Raw genomic sequence first — 17533 nt, forward strand, 5'->3', positions numbered from 1 at the left:
TTGGACAACAACGACGTGATATATCTGCCGTCGAAATCACTCGAAATAGGGCGAAAGGCAAATATCAGAAACGGAGGAAGAGACTATGCGACACACACAGCGTCTATGAATCGTTCGGTACTATGGAGCGATCACTGTGAGGCAGTTGTGTGTTGTATGAGAGACTAAATGTGGTTGTGATGTTTGTTACATGAGACAGCGCTGGCTTAATTAATGAATAAATGTTCTCGTGACTGACGCTTCAGGTACAGTTGAGAAACGTTCGTTACGGCAGTTACAACTAGTCCCGCCTTCCGAGGAGAAGGGTTTTTTTGAGAAACGGTGCAATGATACAGCCGCCGATGGGGCTGTCCGACGTTCTATCGCTGGTGTCCTCAGTCTCGGGGGAACGCTTTTTATGCGAGGGAGTGACTGGACACCACAACTACTCCCCTCTTACTTGACGTTATTGGATTATCCTCAGATCTGTGCAGTGATTGGCCTTGCGTGTGTCGCGTGGTGAAGCTGTATCCGGATTGTCCTCAATAATGACTCCTCAGTTGTATAATTCGTATTTTCTAATATTTTCAGCTCAACGTAATACATTTACTCGAAATAAATCAGACCTGTTAACTGCATCGCCTCTGTTAGGGATGCACTCGCAGATGACGACGCAGGAAGGAGTTGACAGTATGTGTCGCAGGTAGTAGTCATCCATTTTGTCCCACGCCTTCGTCGAATGAGACTCGAAGGAGTCTGCAGTCAGGAGTACCACATGTCCTTGCTTATTATACTCCGCAGATAGAGTGATTGAGATGAGGCCTTTTGGGGATCACTCCTGTGCCGAGATGAAATCACTGAGACTTCCTCTGCTCCAGCCGCGCACCATCGTTGCTTTGTGAGCTAGCGCCGAGTGTCGTTGAAACACGTATGGTTCGTTACCGAAAATGGAAATTGATCCGAGGGACCAAATGCTTCTTTAGGATGTTGTTCATGTGATTGTCCTGGTGGATCTTTACTCCTGGACCCACGAGCTCTTCAGCACATCTGACGCTTCTATTCCATCATCGCCGATCAGGACTCGAGTTCCAGTTGAGTTTCAGGCGTCTACATCTCTTTAACGCTGGGGCAGTATCCATCGAAGAAGGAAATGCAAGGAGCGGCTCTTCCTTCCAGACTGGCATAGCCGCCCTCTAGCGGTCGCTCGGGTCAAAATCGCCATTACGTCCTGTCCACCACGTGATCCTCTCTAAAGTTCCGGTTTTGCGAGACTTTGTTTCTCGCGCTGCTCTCCGTGTGATTTCGCTTTTCGAAAGTCATTTATTGGGAAAATGTGAGCACCTTCGTAGAAACGAGGTATATCGTAATGTGTTTCTGTCCCGGCTGCGGCTCTCGCCGAACAGAAAGCAGCTCTGTCGCACGGGAACACGTTTTACTCGTAAGTACACGATCAGTTATTTTAGTCTCCTGTGTGTGATCGAGTCATGTTGAATCGGGACCTGGCACTGTGCCCCAGATTCATTTCGTATCCTCTGTTGTTGTTGTACAGCTTTGTGGCAAAAGTTTACGGAACACGGCGCCTGCCCATTTCTTCATAGGAGCAGCCCCATGTGGGCTATGACGAAGAAATCGAATAAGAAACAGGTGGCCGGCTATTCCTTCCTTCTCTCAGTATGTGTGCCTACTCCTGCTTGCTGCTAGGTTGTCGCTCCATTGGAGAAATTCTGCACACCGGTGTTGCGTAAACTTTTGTCCCAAGCTGTAGGAATCTGATTAATGGTGTGCTGGGTCGTTAGTTACACGTGCGGTAGTGGATCAGTTCGTGTAGAGCCTTTCAGAGCTTTTTGTGTATTTCAGACGTGGTGGAGATGGTCAATTCACGTAGAATATGCAACCGTCTAGACTGACCAAGGGTAGGTTAGGAGAGCCTTCTATATTTTTCATGCATTGTAGAGTGGGTCACTTCACGTGGGATATGCACTCGTTGAGAGTGAACAAAGTTTATGCCTGTACACCCTATTACGTATTTCACACTCTGGGGGTGGGGCGGTTCATGTAGAACATGCACCCGTCGAGACTGGCCAAGGTCAGATGAGGACTGCCTTTTATGAATTTTTTACACTTTGGGGAGTGGGTCAGTTTATGTATGGATATGAACACGTAGAGACTGACCAAGGTTTGGTCAGGGGGCCTTTTATGTATTTCACACGTTGGGAATTGGGTGAGTTCATGCAGAATATGCACCCGTCGGGACTGACCAAGGCTAGGTCAGGTGAAGGTTCTCCTGACCTAACCTTTGTCAGCCTTCACGGCTGCATATTCGACATGAACCGGCCCACACCCCAATTTGTGAAATAGGCACTCATTACATAACATTGTCAGTCTCGACGGATGCGCCGTGTCGCCGAATGAAAACTGGCCCTTAGTACGCTCAAGATCATCGTTGTTCAGAATATGATATTGTCCTCTTTCCAGTAGATTTGTTCTTTCTCGAGATTTGCGCGCGCCTTTCGGTGATAATCTGGATGTATACGATAACTCCTAGAAAAAGGCTCCACTCTTCTGTGAACCGATAAATGCATCGTTCGGCTGAATGGTTGATGGCGACAGTGTACGCAGTTAGGTTGGGTTTTCAGACTGCACGTGTTGTTATCGCTGCACGGCGTGCAGTTGTGCAGGCGCACGGGGGATCCGATGTAAATGCAGTCGTACAGAAAATCGAAAGAGAAATAAACGAACGCAACGTCTGCTGCTTAGTACAATTTATTGCCCTCAAAAGTTCCCCCCACCCATGATTATGTTGGTGAAAGAGAATGCCATGGACTCTTATTTCATATACGTGCAATTGATCGTTTCGTTGTTAAGGGTTGCCGGTCAGCCATGTTTTTCATCCACCGAGAAGGAAGCATGTCTTACACTCGCTGTACTTTGTGCAAAGGACGTTATTAGGGCATGTAATACCCGGAACACAAGGGCAGACCTCCATGTCAACGTCACGACCTGCAAAAGGAAACGTCCTCACAATGATGGCTATACGGTAACATCGTTAATAATTCCAAAGGTCCTTACGTTCAAGCTCGTGTCCTTCAGGTGCAGCTTCACTGGCGACAAATACACCTTAAAAAGAAAGGGAATTTTTTTAGTTTCTCGCACTCTCAAGTTCCCCGCAACTTGGATCGCACCAGGTGAGCTGCTACGTCACGCGCTTTCGACAGCTTACTACGCGTCCTGAGCACCTGTTCACGTGACTACCTCATCTCTCTAAACGTGTTACCGAATGACGAGGAAAGCCTTCGTGTAGAAAACTTTTTGCTGTCTTAGGGCAAAGGACATGTTCAAGGAAAAAGGAAAGGATAGGGGGTGTGTACATCGCCGTTTTTCAGTCGGTTCGCCACAAGCTTCAATCTAACTAAAGCTCAATTATCCTGGAGCGATCCGCTAGGGGTAAAAGACGGGGACAAAAACCATGGTTCGGAACCCGCCAATGTTTCCAAAACCGTGTGTTCTTTTCAGTGGTTTACGCAGAATTCTAAGCGTGGAGGGGTGTTGGAAAAAATGGGGGTGCGTCATTATTATAGTTACGTTATTATAACACATTATCAGTGTGATGTATCTAAACCAGAATCCTAAGGGCACCCCGTGTAGGGGATACACAGGTCGAAAATGTAGGGGGTGTCACAGAACATTTGGGGGGTGTAGAGGGTCAAGATAAATTAGTGTTTCTTGTACTATCCTAGGACATCTCCTCCGGCTATAGTAGAATAATTGTCGGTTTGAAACTACCGCAGCTCTCGAAATTGAGCTTTTGGTTTGATCAAACTTTCACAACAGCCTATATTAGATCCCATATTAGTATTACCAAAGAGGAGGACGAAGACAACAGCGAAACGTAGAGGCGTCATTATGTCCACGAAGAGATCGTTGAAACTTTCCTGGAGAAAGAGAATAAAAGAACTTGTTTGTTTGAAGTCCTCAGAAATAGTTTTGGTAGAAACCTCACTTCCTCCGATACAGCCATGTGTAGTTTGAACGAAAGTGAAAAATGATAAAAGAAATATTAAACACGTATGTGTTTGTCCTTCCACATATGCGTTCCAGCCTCAGAACATGAATTGTCTCGTGTGAAAAATGAGTTGCGAGTTTCGCATCGAAGGTTAGGGTTCTAAAACTTTGACGTTGACGTTGAAAATACGCTTTTCGGCTGTTGTGCTTTTCTGATGATAAATGGATACTATTAAAGCCGGGCTGCAGTCGAAATGGAAGGGACTCTGAACTCTTCGACGTCACCGCTTCGCTCGGGAGTGTGTCAGAGGGCTTACAACACGAAGAAGAATTTTTTTTTCTTTGTTTTTTTCCTTTTCGTAGCAGTATTCTGGCGTGCCATACGATGCGTTCATGACAACGTGAAACGCATTATGAGCGTAAACAAGAGACAATTGATGTTCTGAGGCTGAAACAACATAGAAGGGGCAAGTACATACAAAGCTTCAGTGACTTTTCTGAACTTCTGAGTGGCTTCCATCTTTCAGAATTATGAATGTGTTCCTACCCTTTTAAGGAATCTGTTCTACGTTCAAGATGTTTATCTAGCTTGAGATTATCCAGAACAGATTCCGGCCAACGCGTTCGTTTGTCAGTTGGTCGTTTCTGGTAAGTGGGAGGCTCTGACGGGACTTACCTTATTGCACTTTACAACCGTGTGCAAGAAGGTGACCTCCCTGGGAGCCCTCGCTGTGTTGGCACGTGTTGACGGGTGGTTGAACGAGTTCTGGCTACGATAAAAAAAAAGGAAACGTCAACGCAATGCGGGCTATAGTCCCCGTCAACTATGTTTTCTGGCTGAATGCAATACCACACAATGGAGCGTATAATAGTGTTCGAGTCTTACAAACCGTTTTCTTCAGCACTTCTTTGAAACACCAGGTCGATCACGTGTCAGTCTTTGTACCCTACGCTCAAAGATTCCATACAGGGCTTGCTGCATGCTTTTTAATAGCGAATTCTGGTGGTCATTTCGTAGCAAAACGGCCGAGCGCTCAGAAATTGCTAGGTCGGCGACCGAGCTGGATCACGTGACCGTTGCCACCCGAACATGATTGCTAGGAATCTAGCAGTTTTAGGTACTTGGATCACGCTAGGGGCGTCGCGGTCGCAAGTCTTCGAGTTCTGTCGTCTGCTAAACCACGTGATTTCAACATGCGGGCCAATGAGGGCACTCGCCACCGTTGCAGTGCGGATGTGACGACACCGGATACAGTTGAGCAATCTGCTGCTCGATCGTTTTGAGACCGGGCAAAAAAAGTGCTAGCTAGCAAATTCCGAGCGCTCGGAAAGCGCCACGCGAACATGCGAGATTTGCTTCATTTTGACCAAGCGTACATGACTGCTCGAGATCTGGCAAAAAAAGTTGCTCCGAAATGACCACCCGAATTCGCCATAACAACAATTGGTTTTCATAAATTCATGCTGCGTTGTATTGAAGATCGCATCCACAACGTATTCATAAACTGTGCGTAGTCTGACTTTTAAATGGCATGTCAGTAATGTCATTGAGGGTTAATCTCACCTACAGCAGGGCCCTACAGGTTTAACATAACGAAAACTTTTCTGCCGAATAGAGGACCATCAATGGGAGCTATAGGTTTCAAAACTGCACAAAAATAAAAATGTGTATTATAATATGTATCAATCACGGAGTAAGAAGGCTAGGAGGTGAAACTGCCCATAGAAGCAAGCGCCGGCGCGAGACTGTCACGTTGGGGGAGAGAAAAAAAGGCAGTTGCTGACTTTACGCGACAGATGGCACGGCGGCACTGTCTTCTATTTTGCGCTTTTGTATGGAAGGCTATGGCCTTCTACCTCCATTATCATCTGTTATGTTATGCATGGCCACTGCTTCTACTTTCTTTATTGCATGCCACAACTTTGCATTACAAAAAAAAAAAAAAAGAGCGACCTTTGCTGGTTCTGGAATTTTTCCCCACGTAACCACTAACCTCCTTATCTTTCGCTATGCTTGCCAATTCTTGCCTGTTGTCCCGTTTCGTCCACGTGTTCCCCAGACAACACGAAACCTCACTGGGACGTCCGAAAAAGATCCCCACATCCCACGTCCCGCGTGGGCAATCCCTTAGACGTCCCAGGAACAGCCGCGGAGGGCAACCACCATGAAGTCCATCATGAGTACTTCGGCGGTCGTAATGGGGACTTCCCTCCAGCTCTCCCACTTTCCTTCTTCTACTCTCTCGCAAACGCTCGCAAACTGCGAGGCCGAATTATGGCGTCCGTTAGCAACCAGATGGCGCTAATCATTTTTAATTTCTTACTAGCTTTGTAATGTTGCTCACAGCATCGTTTGAGTAACGCAAAGCTGCTAACGTAGACAATAGAGAGTAACGTACCGCGGATAACTGCATGTCATGGTTTTGAAATTGGTAACAAGCAAACGGTCATACGGTACTGCGGCTGAGTGAAACTGAACGCTAAAAGTGGCGGGCGGGAGCAGGACGGTTGTCCGTTAGGTCCGTTCTTTGTCTTTATGGCTTCCATGATGGCGGCGTGCGTCCGTGCGTATTGCTGCAGTTTGATGTACAAGTGAGAGACATGGACGGCAGTAGGTATGTTTGCTCTTTTTAGATAACGATAGTTTGTCACGGGTTCTGTTTTTCATAATGCAGTGAAGTTTTGCAGCGTACGGACGGACATAATTTTCTGGCAGTTGAGAGCGGACACGTTTGACAACGTAAAAAGCGTTTAGTGTGTTTTTCCACAGTTTCAGGGTTCGTTATGAAGATGTTTGACAAGTTGCTAAGTTGAGAAGTTGTTTGAGAAATCGCTACCAATGGCCGAGTCCAGAACAACACTGTAAGTTAGACTGACACTGAGTTTTATTATCAAATACAAATAGTATGAAAACACTGGCTTGTAACAAACATGTATCGTGCACCGTAACACGTTGAATGTCATTACAGGGGATCAGTCAATAAAGGATTTGCCAAGTTACAGCAGCCTGCTATCCATCACAAGCTTTTGGCCTGAACGCACACACGGTAAGCTGTAGTACTCTTTCTCTAATTTCAGGTAAACCAGAGCCAGTGCATTCATTGCGTGGGAATCAGCATGTACACATGGATAGCGTAAGCTATATAGCTTCCAGTACGACAAAAAGGATGCTATGCCAGGGGTAACTGACTCTCCTCTGTCCTATGCACTTTAAGATTGCTCTCAGCAGAAGATTACTCACTTCCATCTTCTCAGTTCAGAGGAACAAGTCAGCGTCATCTACAAGGTGTCCCGCTTTTTCATTTCTATCCCAAGCAGAGCACTCAGTGATGCAATTCTTAACATTTTCCTATCTATATAGGTAACCACAACAGTTCTTTCACAGCGGCCTGTCCTGCAGCATCCCAATGAACAACTACTGTACGACCCGTATGGGAATTTTTTTCATGAGCAGATCAACAATGCCAAGGTAATTAAATTTGTGATAGGATTCCAAATGTGTCCCTGCTTGCAGGAGCTCCATTTGGCATGCCACTGACCTGTATTACCACGTGAGGCTTGCAAACTGGGCATGTTTACCTCCTGAACTGTTTCAGAGCAATCTGTATAAGCTAAATAATGAAATATATTTATTTTCTGTGTGTATATGCATACTATGTGGACAGTATAAGTACAGCTTGGGACAAAAGTTTACGGAACACGGCACCTGCGTATTTCTTCATCGGAGCGCTTTCCTGCTAGCTATCACGAAGCGGTCGAATAGGGAACAGGTGGCGAGCTATTCTATCCATCTCTCAGTATGTATGTCCACTCCTTTTTGCTGCTAGGTTGTCGCTCCATTGGAGAAACGCGACACCCTGGTGTTCCGTGAACTTTTTTTTTAAGCTGTACATACAGGTTTTCGCCCCAAGCGGTATCTAAGTAGCTCTTCTTTTTTTCTTTTTTTTTAATTGTATTCTCAATAACAAAACATTTTGTATATGGCCCTGGAACGAAAAAAAAACTATGAAGTATATGATCTAAATATTTAATTACGTCTCGGTTTTGTTTGTTGTCAGGTTACCTCACGAAGATCCCGGTGCCTCTAGCGTCGCTACCTTCATGGGAGGGAAATGAAATAGACAACTATGTTGTGACTGCACCACGCATCGCGAACTCAGGAAAGTCACAAATCAGGAGCAGCACATGGAAGCAACAAAGAGGACATTTAAACTGTGTGTACTCAGATACATAGCTTTGTTTCGGTTACTTAGTTGAAAACTGCACCACTCGCTTATGAGACAAGCATATGTTGCCTTGCGCGTTAGAAAAATCTATTAAAATTGCCTTTGTAGTAAGCTGTGTATTTTTATAGGGACACGCTATATCAGACATCCTCTCTGGATTCATGGTGTAAAAATCTGATACTAACACGGCAAATTTTGAACTGTAATTTTGAAAATTTAATTTCTCAGCATGAGAAAATTATTAAATTGCTTGTAATTTGTGACAAAAGTTATAGATAAAACTTCACATTTCAAGCGAAAATGTGCTGTGGATGTGCAAGCTATCGTTCCTATCTTTTTTTAGTGTGGAAGCTGACAGGACTTGTGCGTACAAAAATTCTCTATGGATCATTGTGGCAATCTCAGAAACGGCATTATATTAATTTGCTTGTATCTGTATGTCGATATATGCATAGTTTGCTACAAGTGCTCTTATTTGGGCATACCAGTGCCACACCTTACCTTTTTGGCTTCAACTTCTAAATGCAATTCGACTTGCCTTTTAACATAACCGGTGTCCCGTCTCTGTCTAGTGACTCACTGTGCCGTAATGAGGCTGACCGGGGAACGAATCACTGGCTGTGACAAGCCAAACTGTTCTCTTTACGCAGATGTGATGTCATGCTTACGGTGTTGCACATGTCATTTTCGTCTGTGCAATGTTCCAAGTAAATGTGATTTGTAGGATTTTGGATTGCTATAGGAACTGTGCAGTGTGATATTTTGTTCCTTTGAAGCTCAAATATATTTGAAACCAATAAACTGACAGTTTTTCCCTGTATAAAAGCGAATGTGGTTTCCTTATAGCGTACACACTAACAGTGTGGAGTTCGTAAATACGCTCACCGGATACCGATGACCCTAGAGAACAATCAGCAGATGAGGCTAGCACCTCTGCAGAGCAAATATGCTATGCTGTGAAGCCTCCTACCAGCGTGGGCTTGAGGTACCGGAGAAGTCCCTCAGAAATCCTTTAGAGATCTCGAGGGACGTCTATGGGACCGTCACTGTTACGTACTTTGGAGTTTCATTCAGATCTCCCAGTGACGTGTATGGAACCAACTGCGGTCATCTCTGGGATGTCTGCAACATCCGCATGGAGGCATACCTGGGACGCCCCTGGTACGCATCTGTGTTGTCTGGGCGTGAACCTTCCATTTTTCTGTAACCGGTCTGTAGCCTAGATCACTACGTTCACATAATCCCCTCCACACTCTAACAAAGCAGCCATTCACTCCGGCCGTAAAAACCCGTACGGAAACTTTCTTCCCTCCGGGCTGTTGACCCACAATTCGCATGAACCTTTAAACACGTCACACCTAACCCTTTAAATACCATGCCAATGATGAGGACGGTGCCCAGAAGAAGAACAGTCTCTGTTCGAAATATCGGCGGCTTCTGTCCTGAGGCAACTCCCTTCCTATGGGGAAAGCAGTTCTTTTCGCGAGTCGTACGCTAGCTTCTACGGACGAAGACAAACTGATGAACGTGAACGATGTTTGTCTTGGCAATAAAGGTCGCGCTTGTCAACTACATAGCGCTTCCTTTTTAGCGAAACCAACGGAAAACAATTTCATTCTCTTGCCTCTCGGTTCTGTTGAGCAGACGACAGGAGCACGATGATCGAGTAAGCGTTTCATCTTCTTCTTTTCTAGTGTTTAATTCACGTGCTTTCACGTGTTTTAGTCACGCCGCCGGACAAGTGACAGTATCACGTGACCGCATGCTTCGGAAATTCTGCGTCCTCGTGCAACAGATGGCACTGCGAGCCGGGCAGCGGAGCGCGCGCTCCTCGTACATTCTCTGGTCGCGGGAGAGAGTCAAGTTTCATCTCCTAGTCTTCTTACTCCGTGGTATCAATTAAGCTAGAAGGGAAAAATATTATATATTGCAACGTCTCTGTGCCCTATGTGAGCAACACTTACACTGGCCCGTATTCCCAAACCACCCGCACCTTCTCCCTCAGGGCGCCCGTAGCCCAGGGTCCCTTGAGGGCGAACATCCCCTCAGGGCAGCATGCATTTCTCGAACGTAAACGTGCACGCGCTAAGCAAAGGGTAGCGTAGGGAGGCTCGAAGGGGATTCGGCCCGATTCCTCGTAGAACGAGGCAAAAGCGCATGCTCAGGACCGCGCGTCCTTTCCGCTTCCGGCGGCTGTCGTCTGCTACTTTGGTATCTTTTGTTCTGCTTGCGTTTGGCTTCCGAACTTCGTGTCAATATTGTGCTCCGATGTTGTTAAACTCTCGGGTACTGCGGATATGATTTGTACCCATCTCATCATCGTCTCCCTATGTGTGTACGTGTTGTACTAAAACGGCCAGATTATAACAATCACTGGGTGGGTGGACAAGGGAAGCCAGGATTGTCCGTGCTTCTCCCGATGTTCAGTATAGTCTGTAGTGTTCATGCACACATAACTTCGACAAGCAGTATCTTTCTATGAATTCATACGTCGTACAGCTCAAGGTGGTGATCCCAGTCCCGAATTCGTCGCGCCGTCACTACGGGAATAACAACGTGAGGGTAACGCTTGAACCGCGCGACGCGATCCACAGATGCACATGGGCCGTATTCCCAAACCACCCGCAACTTTGCCCTCAGGGCGCCCGTAGCCCAGGGTCCCTTGAGGGCAAACATCCCCTGAGGGCAGCATGCGTTTCTCAAACGTGCACACCCTCAGCGAAGGGCTGGCCGTCGGGAGGCTCGAAGGCGATTCGGCCCGATTCCTCGTAGAACGAAGCAGAAGCCCATGCGCAGGACCGCGCTTGATTTCCGCTTCCGATGGCTGTCGTCTGCTACTTTGGTATCTCTCCTGTTCTGATGAAAGATGAAAGTCACTGAAAAGGTTAGCCAGCTGTAGGGATCGAACCCACATCTTCTGGATTGCCGGTCCAGGGCTCTACCAATTGAGCTAAGCTAACACGCCTCTCCAGCGACTTTCGGGGTGCGTCATCTGATGGGACGACAAACCAGCCACTCACTCTCACTCTGTCTTCTATGTTCCCTTCTATGTTGTTCCAGCCTCAGAACATCAGTTTATCTCTTGTTCTCCTGTTCTGTTCGCGTTCGACTTGCAAACTTCATGTATGGTGGGCTACTTCATGTCAGTATTCAGATGTTGTACAACTGTTGGATATTGCGGATATGATATGTACACATCTCACCATCGTCTCCTTATGTGTGTGTGTGTGTGTTGTATTGAACGGCCAGATTGTAACAATCACTGAATGGGCGGACAAGGGAAGCCAGGATTGTCCGTGGCCCCTCCTGATGTTCAGTATAGTCTGTAGTGTTCATGCACACGCCCAACTTATCTTTCTTTCGATTCATATTCGTGGTACCGCACAAGGTAGTTTTCCCAGTCACGAATTCGTCGAACCGTCACTACGGCAATACCACCGTGAGGGTATAACGCTCGAATTGCACGACGCGATCCACAAATGCACATGTCATCCATGTTTGTTTCGAGGCGAGCGTCCCTCAGGGAGCGTACAGTGAGCTCGCGAGCTCACTTGGCTGGCGCGTGCCCTTAGGGCGCCCCTTGCAGATACGGGCGCTTTGGGAAACAAAATTCGTCTCCCTCAGGGCTAGAGGTTACATAGGGAGCCGTCAGGGTCGGTTGGGAATACGGGGGATGTCCTCCATGTTTGCTTCGAGGCAAGCGTCCCTCAGGGAGCTCGCGAGCTCACTTGGCTGGCGCGTGCCCTTAGGGCGCCCCTTGCAGATACGGGCGCTTTGGGAAACAAAATTCGTCTCCCTCAGGGCTAGAGGTTACATAGGGAGCCCTCAGGGTCGGTTGGGAATACGGGGGATGTCCTCCATGTTTGCTTCGAGGCAAGCGTCCCTCAGGGAGCTCGCGAGCTCACTTGGCTGGCGCGTGCCCTTAGGGCGCCCCTTGCAGATACGGGCGCTTTGGGAAACAAAATTCGTCTCCCTCAGGGCTAGAGGTTACATAGGGAGCCCTCAGGGTTGGTTGGGAATACGGGGGATGTCCTCCATGTTTGCTTCGAGGCAAGCGTCCCTCAGGGAGCTCGCGAGCTCACTTGGCTGGCGCGTGCCCTTAGGGCGCCCCTTGCAGATACGGGCGCTTTGGGAAACAAAATTCGTCTCCCTCAGGGCTAGAGGTTACATAGGGAGCCCTCGGGGTTGGTTGGGAATACGGGGGATGTCCTCCATGTTTGCTTCGAGGCAAGCGTCCCTCAGGGAGCTCGCGAGCTCACTTGGCTGGCGCGTGCCCTTAGGGCGCCCCTTGCAGATACGGGCGCTTTGGGAAACAAAATTCGTCTCCCTCAGGGCTAGAGGTTACATAGGGAGCCCTCAGGGTTGGTTGGGAATACGGGGGATGTCCTCCATGTTTGCTTCGAGGCAAGCGTCCCTCAGGGAGCTCGCGAGCTCACTTGGCTGGCGCGTGCCCTTAGGGCGCCCCTTGCAGATACGGGCGCTTTGGGAAACAAAATTCGTCTCCCTCAGGGCTAGAGGTTACATAGGGAGCCCTCAGGGTTGGTTGGGAATACGGGGGATGTCCTCCATGTTTGCTTCGAGGCAAGCGTCCCTCAGGGAGCTCGCGAGCTCACTTGGCTGGCGCGTGCCCTTAGGGCGCCCCTTGCAGATACGGGCGCTTTGGGAAACAAAATTCGTCTCCCTCAGGGCTAGAGGTTACATAGGGAGCCCTCAGGGTTGGTTGGGAATACGGGGCATGTCCTCCATGTTTGCTTCGAGGCAAGCGTCCCTCAGGGAGCTCGCGAGCTCACTTGGCTGGCGCGTGCCCTTAGGGCGCCCCTTGCAGATACGGGCGCTTTGGGAAACAAAATTCGTCTCCCTCAGGGCTAGAGGTTACATAGGGAGCCCTCAGGGTTGGTTGGGAATACGGGGGATGTCCTCCATGTTTGCTTCGAGGCAAGCGTCCCTCAGGGAGCTCGCGAGCTCACTTGGCTGGCGCGTGCCCTTAGGGCGCCCCTTGCAGATACGGGCGCTTTGGGAAACAAAATTCGTCTCCCTCAGGGCTAGAGGTTACATAGGGAGCCCTCAGGGTTGGTTGGGAATACGGGGGATGTCCTCCATGTTTGCTTCGAGGCAAGCGTCCCTCAGGGAGCTCGCGAGCTCACTTGGCTGGCGCGTGCCCTTGGGGCGCCCCTTGCAGATACGGGCGCTTTGGGAAACGAAATTCTCCTCCCTCAGGGCTAGCGCTTACATAGGGAGCCCTCAGCGTTGGTTGGGAATACGGGGGACAGTCACCTCACGGTCGCTAAGGGAGAGATAAGGTTCGAGTGGGTACTTGACGTCATGCCTTGAAGGGTTCTTCTTGTCTTATCAGTTGTTTTTGGCGCCTGCAGGCCACCCAAGGTGACCTTTCCTAGCGAGGACATCATTAAACTTACACTTGATTTAACGAACTATGAGAAAAAAGCCGACAGCAATTGTTCAGAAAGACACCACCTGACACGAGAAGGGATGGCAAGTGAGATTAACTGTTCCCCACTGCGGATGCTACAGATCGCGCGGGACGATAAGAGGGCAATGATGGGCGAACTAAATAGATATTTAAGGATATTAGCATCAATGACGAACATTCGAATTAACCGTAACACATCCGCCGAAAAAGCAAAAAAAGGCAGACGGCACAAATAGGTGGGAATTCTGAGCAACCATCGGTAAGATTGACGCTTTATATTAATCCAAGGAGAAGCAAGGGCACGCTACGCGGTGATCCCTGGGGGTTTTAAGTAACCACCTCCCGGATGCAGCGTACGTTATTTACTGTGACGATACAGATTAATACACTATGAGTAGCAGAGGAGTTACAGGATCAGCGAAGATAAACGCAAGAAAATCCCGCTTCTAAAAATACGCTATGCAGTTGGTAAAGAACAATTTACAAACACAGTGAGAACAGTAAAAAAAATCGAAACCACACAGTGAAACGCTACAACACAGCATAAATAATAGTGAAAGATATACGCATTGGGGATCTCACCTTACTCTGGACTTCCAGTGATGTTCACTTGAAGAGTTGGATATCCATCGGCAACCTGGCGGGGTCTGGAGGGACACTTACGGGATCCCGGCTTATGTGGAAGGCTGATAAGGCGTTACCCGGCCCCCATAGCTCCCCATCTTCGCGGCTCCGTCAGGCATCATAGTTGATACCCATTGGCCGAAGGACATTGCGCGCTCCGCTATTGGTTGGCAAAGTTTCAAAAGAGCATTCTTGAGCGGGCTGCCTGTCCGGCGGGAAGTTACGAGAACAGAAGGGAGAGAAGTGGCAGCGTCGTCTCGCGTCTCGACGATGTCAGTTGAGAGCACCATATGACCGCATTGTTCAAAGAGAAGTCGCAGATTTGTTACCCCCGTATTCCCAAACAACCCTGAGGGCTCCCTATGTAGGCGCCGGCCCTGAGGGAGGAGAATTTCGTTTCCCAAAGCTGCCGTATCTGCAAGTGGTGGCCTAAGGGCGCGCGCCAGCCAAGCAAGCTCGCGAGCTCCCTGTGCGCTCCCTGAGGGACGCTCGCCTCGAAACAAACATGGAGGACATGTGCGATCTCATTCATGGATCGCGTCGAGCGATTCCATAACGGTTTTATGCCGACGGTGCGACGAATGCGGGAATGGGAAAAACCATCTTGAGCGGTACGACGAATATGAATTCAAAGAAAGATACTGCTTGTCGAAGTCGTCTGTGCATTATACCAACGTCTCAACATCAGGAGGGCCATGGACAATCGTGGCTTCCCTTGTCCGCCCATCCAGTGATTGTTACAATCTTGCCATTTTAGCGCAAGACACATACACACATAAAGAGACGATGATGAGATGCGTATAATTCATATTCACAATACCCAATAGTTATACAACATCTGAACACAATACTGACTGAAGTTTGCAAGACAAACGCCAGCAGATACCAAAGTAGCAGACGACAGCCGTCGGAGCGGAAATGAAGCGCGGTCATGCGCATGCGATTCTGCTTCGTTCTATGAGGAATCGGGCCGAATCCCCTTCGAACCTCACGATGGCCAGCCCTTGGCTGAGCGCGTGCACATTTACGTTTGAGAAACGCATGCTGCCCTCAGGGGATGTTCGCCCTCAAGGGTCCCTGGGCTACGGGCGCCCTTAGGGCGAAGTTGCGGGTGGTTTGGGAATACGGCCCTAAGTGTGTCAAAGTAACTCAGCGCGTGTTGTGATGTTTCCCGACACAAGTATCCTAAGTACGAACAGTCTCTCGAGTTCAGAACTGGAATGCAGTGGTGAGCTGACGCCTGAGGAACACTTGTGAGCGCCGTCGCGTTTTCAAATGCAGTCACAACGGAGACAGGATTCGGTGTCCGTGCGACAAGCATTTCGCTCTTCGTTGAAACCTTCGCACTGCGACCAACGAAAGGAGATGCTCAATGTGAAATCGTACGCACTCGTGCGAGCGTCTCTCGCTTCAGGAAGTAGAGTGTGCGTGTGCTTTGCGAGTTCGAACTTGGTCAACGAACGCAACGATTTGACTCTGTACGCACGGTGAATATTTATGTCAGACTATTGAGTCAGTACGATGTTTCAAATAAATGTGTTGTTTGTCCAAAATTTGCCTAGTAGTTCTGGAATACGGAATAACGAGCGTTGGGCATGAAAACCAGTAAAAGTAAAAGCCGATGATAGCCAGTACGGAGCCGAAAGGCGAGCCAAACTGAGAGACTCCTGATTGGCCGAATGGTAGGCATCATAGTTCATTTTCATTGGTTGCATGCCCAGTGTTGCCTGAATTATCTCAAACTATGGGCTTGTGGTGCAGGAAAGGACTGACAACCGTACCCGGTGACTGGCGGAGAACAACTAGTTTAATCGCGCTCTGCGCGCTCACGTTCAAACTGAGCTGCCATCATCCGATGGCACTAGTGCTGCTACAGGCCTCCCCCCTAGACCCTGGTGGTAACCAGGGGAGAATGCCAGGAAACATTGCGCAGAGGGACAGAGCGTGGGCGTTGAGGGCCTGCACAGTTGGGGGGAAGGTCGGGGAGATGCACAGGGGCGACGAGTGTCTCAAGATGAGTGGGCTTGACCCTGTCGAGGGAGATGGTTTCGCGGCGGCCATTAAGGTGGACTGTTACGGTCTTGTCGCTGCGGGCCAGTATCTTGTAAGGGCCAGCATATGCAGGGGTCAAGGGTGGCTTGGCATGATCCACCCGGACGAAGGCGTGAGAGGCATTGGCCAAATCCGGGTGCACGAAAATCTTCCTATGGGAAGGCTGACGAGGTAGGGCGGGTTTGCCGGCCTGGAAATGCTGACGGAGTTGCGTTGCGAAGTCGTCACCGGCGAGGGGAGGCTTCGGGCTGGGATCGAGGAAGTCACCAGGCAAGCGCAAAGGGGAGCCGAAGACTAACTCCGCCGAGCTACACTTGAGATCCTGCTTTAGCGAGGAGCGTAGGCCGAGGAGCACCCATGGCAAATGGTCAACCCAGTTAGTGGGCTCAGGCTGGGAACAGAGAGCGGCTTTTAGCTGGCGGTGCAGCCGCTCCACCATCCCGTTTGCGGCGGGGTGGTAGGCCGTCGTCATCATGTGCTTGGCTCCGATAGCTTTCAGAAGAGACGTGAAGGAGCGGGATGTGAACTGGCGTCCCCTGTCGGTGGTCACAATGTCAGGGCACCCGAAACGGGCGACCCAACCGAGTAGAAACGCGCGGCCGACCGTGTCCGCCGTCGCGTCTGGGATGGGTACAGCCTCTGCCCAGCGCGTGAAGCGGTCAACGCAGGTGAAGAGATACCGGCAGCCGAGTGAAGAGGGAAGTGGGCCAACGAGGTCCAAATGAACGTGGCAGAACCGGCCTGCGGGCGTGGGGAACGCTTTGAGTGGCGTCTGGATGTGGCGTTCAACTTTGGTCCGCTGGCAAGCAAGACAGGAGCGGGTCCAGCTTCGGATGTCCTTATTGATATTTGGCCAGACGTAGCGGGTTGCAATTGCCTTCTGTGTAGCGCGCACGCCGGTGTGGGCGAGGCTGTGGTACTCGCTGAAGATCCGGCGGCGTAGCGGCTCGGGTACGAAGGGGCGAGGATGCGCAGTGGACACGTCGCAGAAAAGAGGGTCGACGCAACCAGGGAGGTGTATCTTTTGAAGGACGAGGGAGGATTCGCCAGCGAGGGAATCCTTGATCTCAGCGTCATTAGCCTGGGCGTTGAGGAGATCACTGACGCTCACCGGGGATGGCAAGTAGGGAACGGCATTGATGCGTGAAAGAGCGTCAGCTGCCGAGTTGTCAACGCCGGGGATATGGCGAACGTCGGTGCAAAACTCGGAGATAAAAGC

At 49.4% G+C, this 17533-nt stretch overlaps 2 long non-coding RNA genes across 5 annotated transcripts; one reads left to right on the forward strand and one right to left on the reverse strand.

The window, feature by feature from the left end:
- Window positions 1-2726: 2726 nt before the first annotated feature.
- On the reverse strand, window positions 2727-14317 carry LOC135371352 (uncharacterized). Its single transcript, XR_010415569.1, has 4 exons — window positions 14221-14317; window positions 3839-3911; window positions 3049-3096; window positions 2727-2979 (listed from the first exon to the last, which is right to left on the reverse strand). It is a non-coding gene; the product is annotated as an uncharacterized LOC135371352 (long non-coding RNA).
- Window positions 6735-8349, forward strand: LOC135371350 (uncharacterized). Of its 4 annotated transcripts, none has more exons than XR_010415564.1 (5): window positions 6735-6843; window positions 6951-7115; window positions 7197-7267; window positions 7343-7450; window positions 8040-8349. It is a non-coding gene; the product is annotated as an uncharacterized LOC135371350 (long non-coding RNA). The 4 variants fall into 4 exon arrangements; XR_010415568.1 differs by having other exon boundaries at window positions 6951-7028; XR_010415567.1 differs by having other exon boundaries at window positions 6951-7028; window positions 7197-7450.
- Window positions 14318-17533: the final 3216 nt, after the last annotated feature.

Source organism: Ornithodoros turicata, unplaced genomic scaffold, assembly GCF_037126465.1.
Source record: "Ornithodoros turicata isolate Travis unplaced genomic scaffold, ASM3712646v1 Chromosome104, whole genome shotgun sequence".
In the NCBI taxonomy this organism is placed as follows: Eukaryota; Metazoa; Arthropoda; class Arachnida; order Ixodida; family Argasidae; genus Ornithodoros; species Ornithodoros turicata.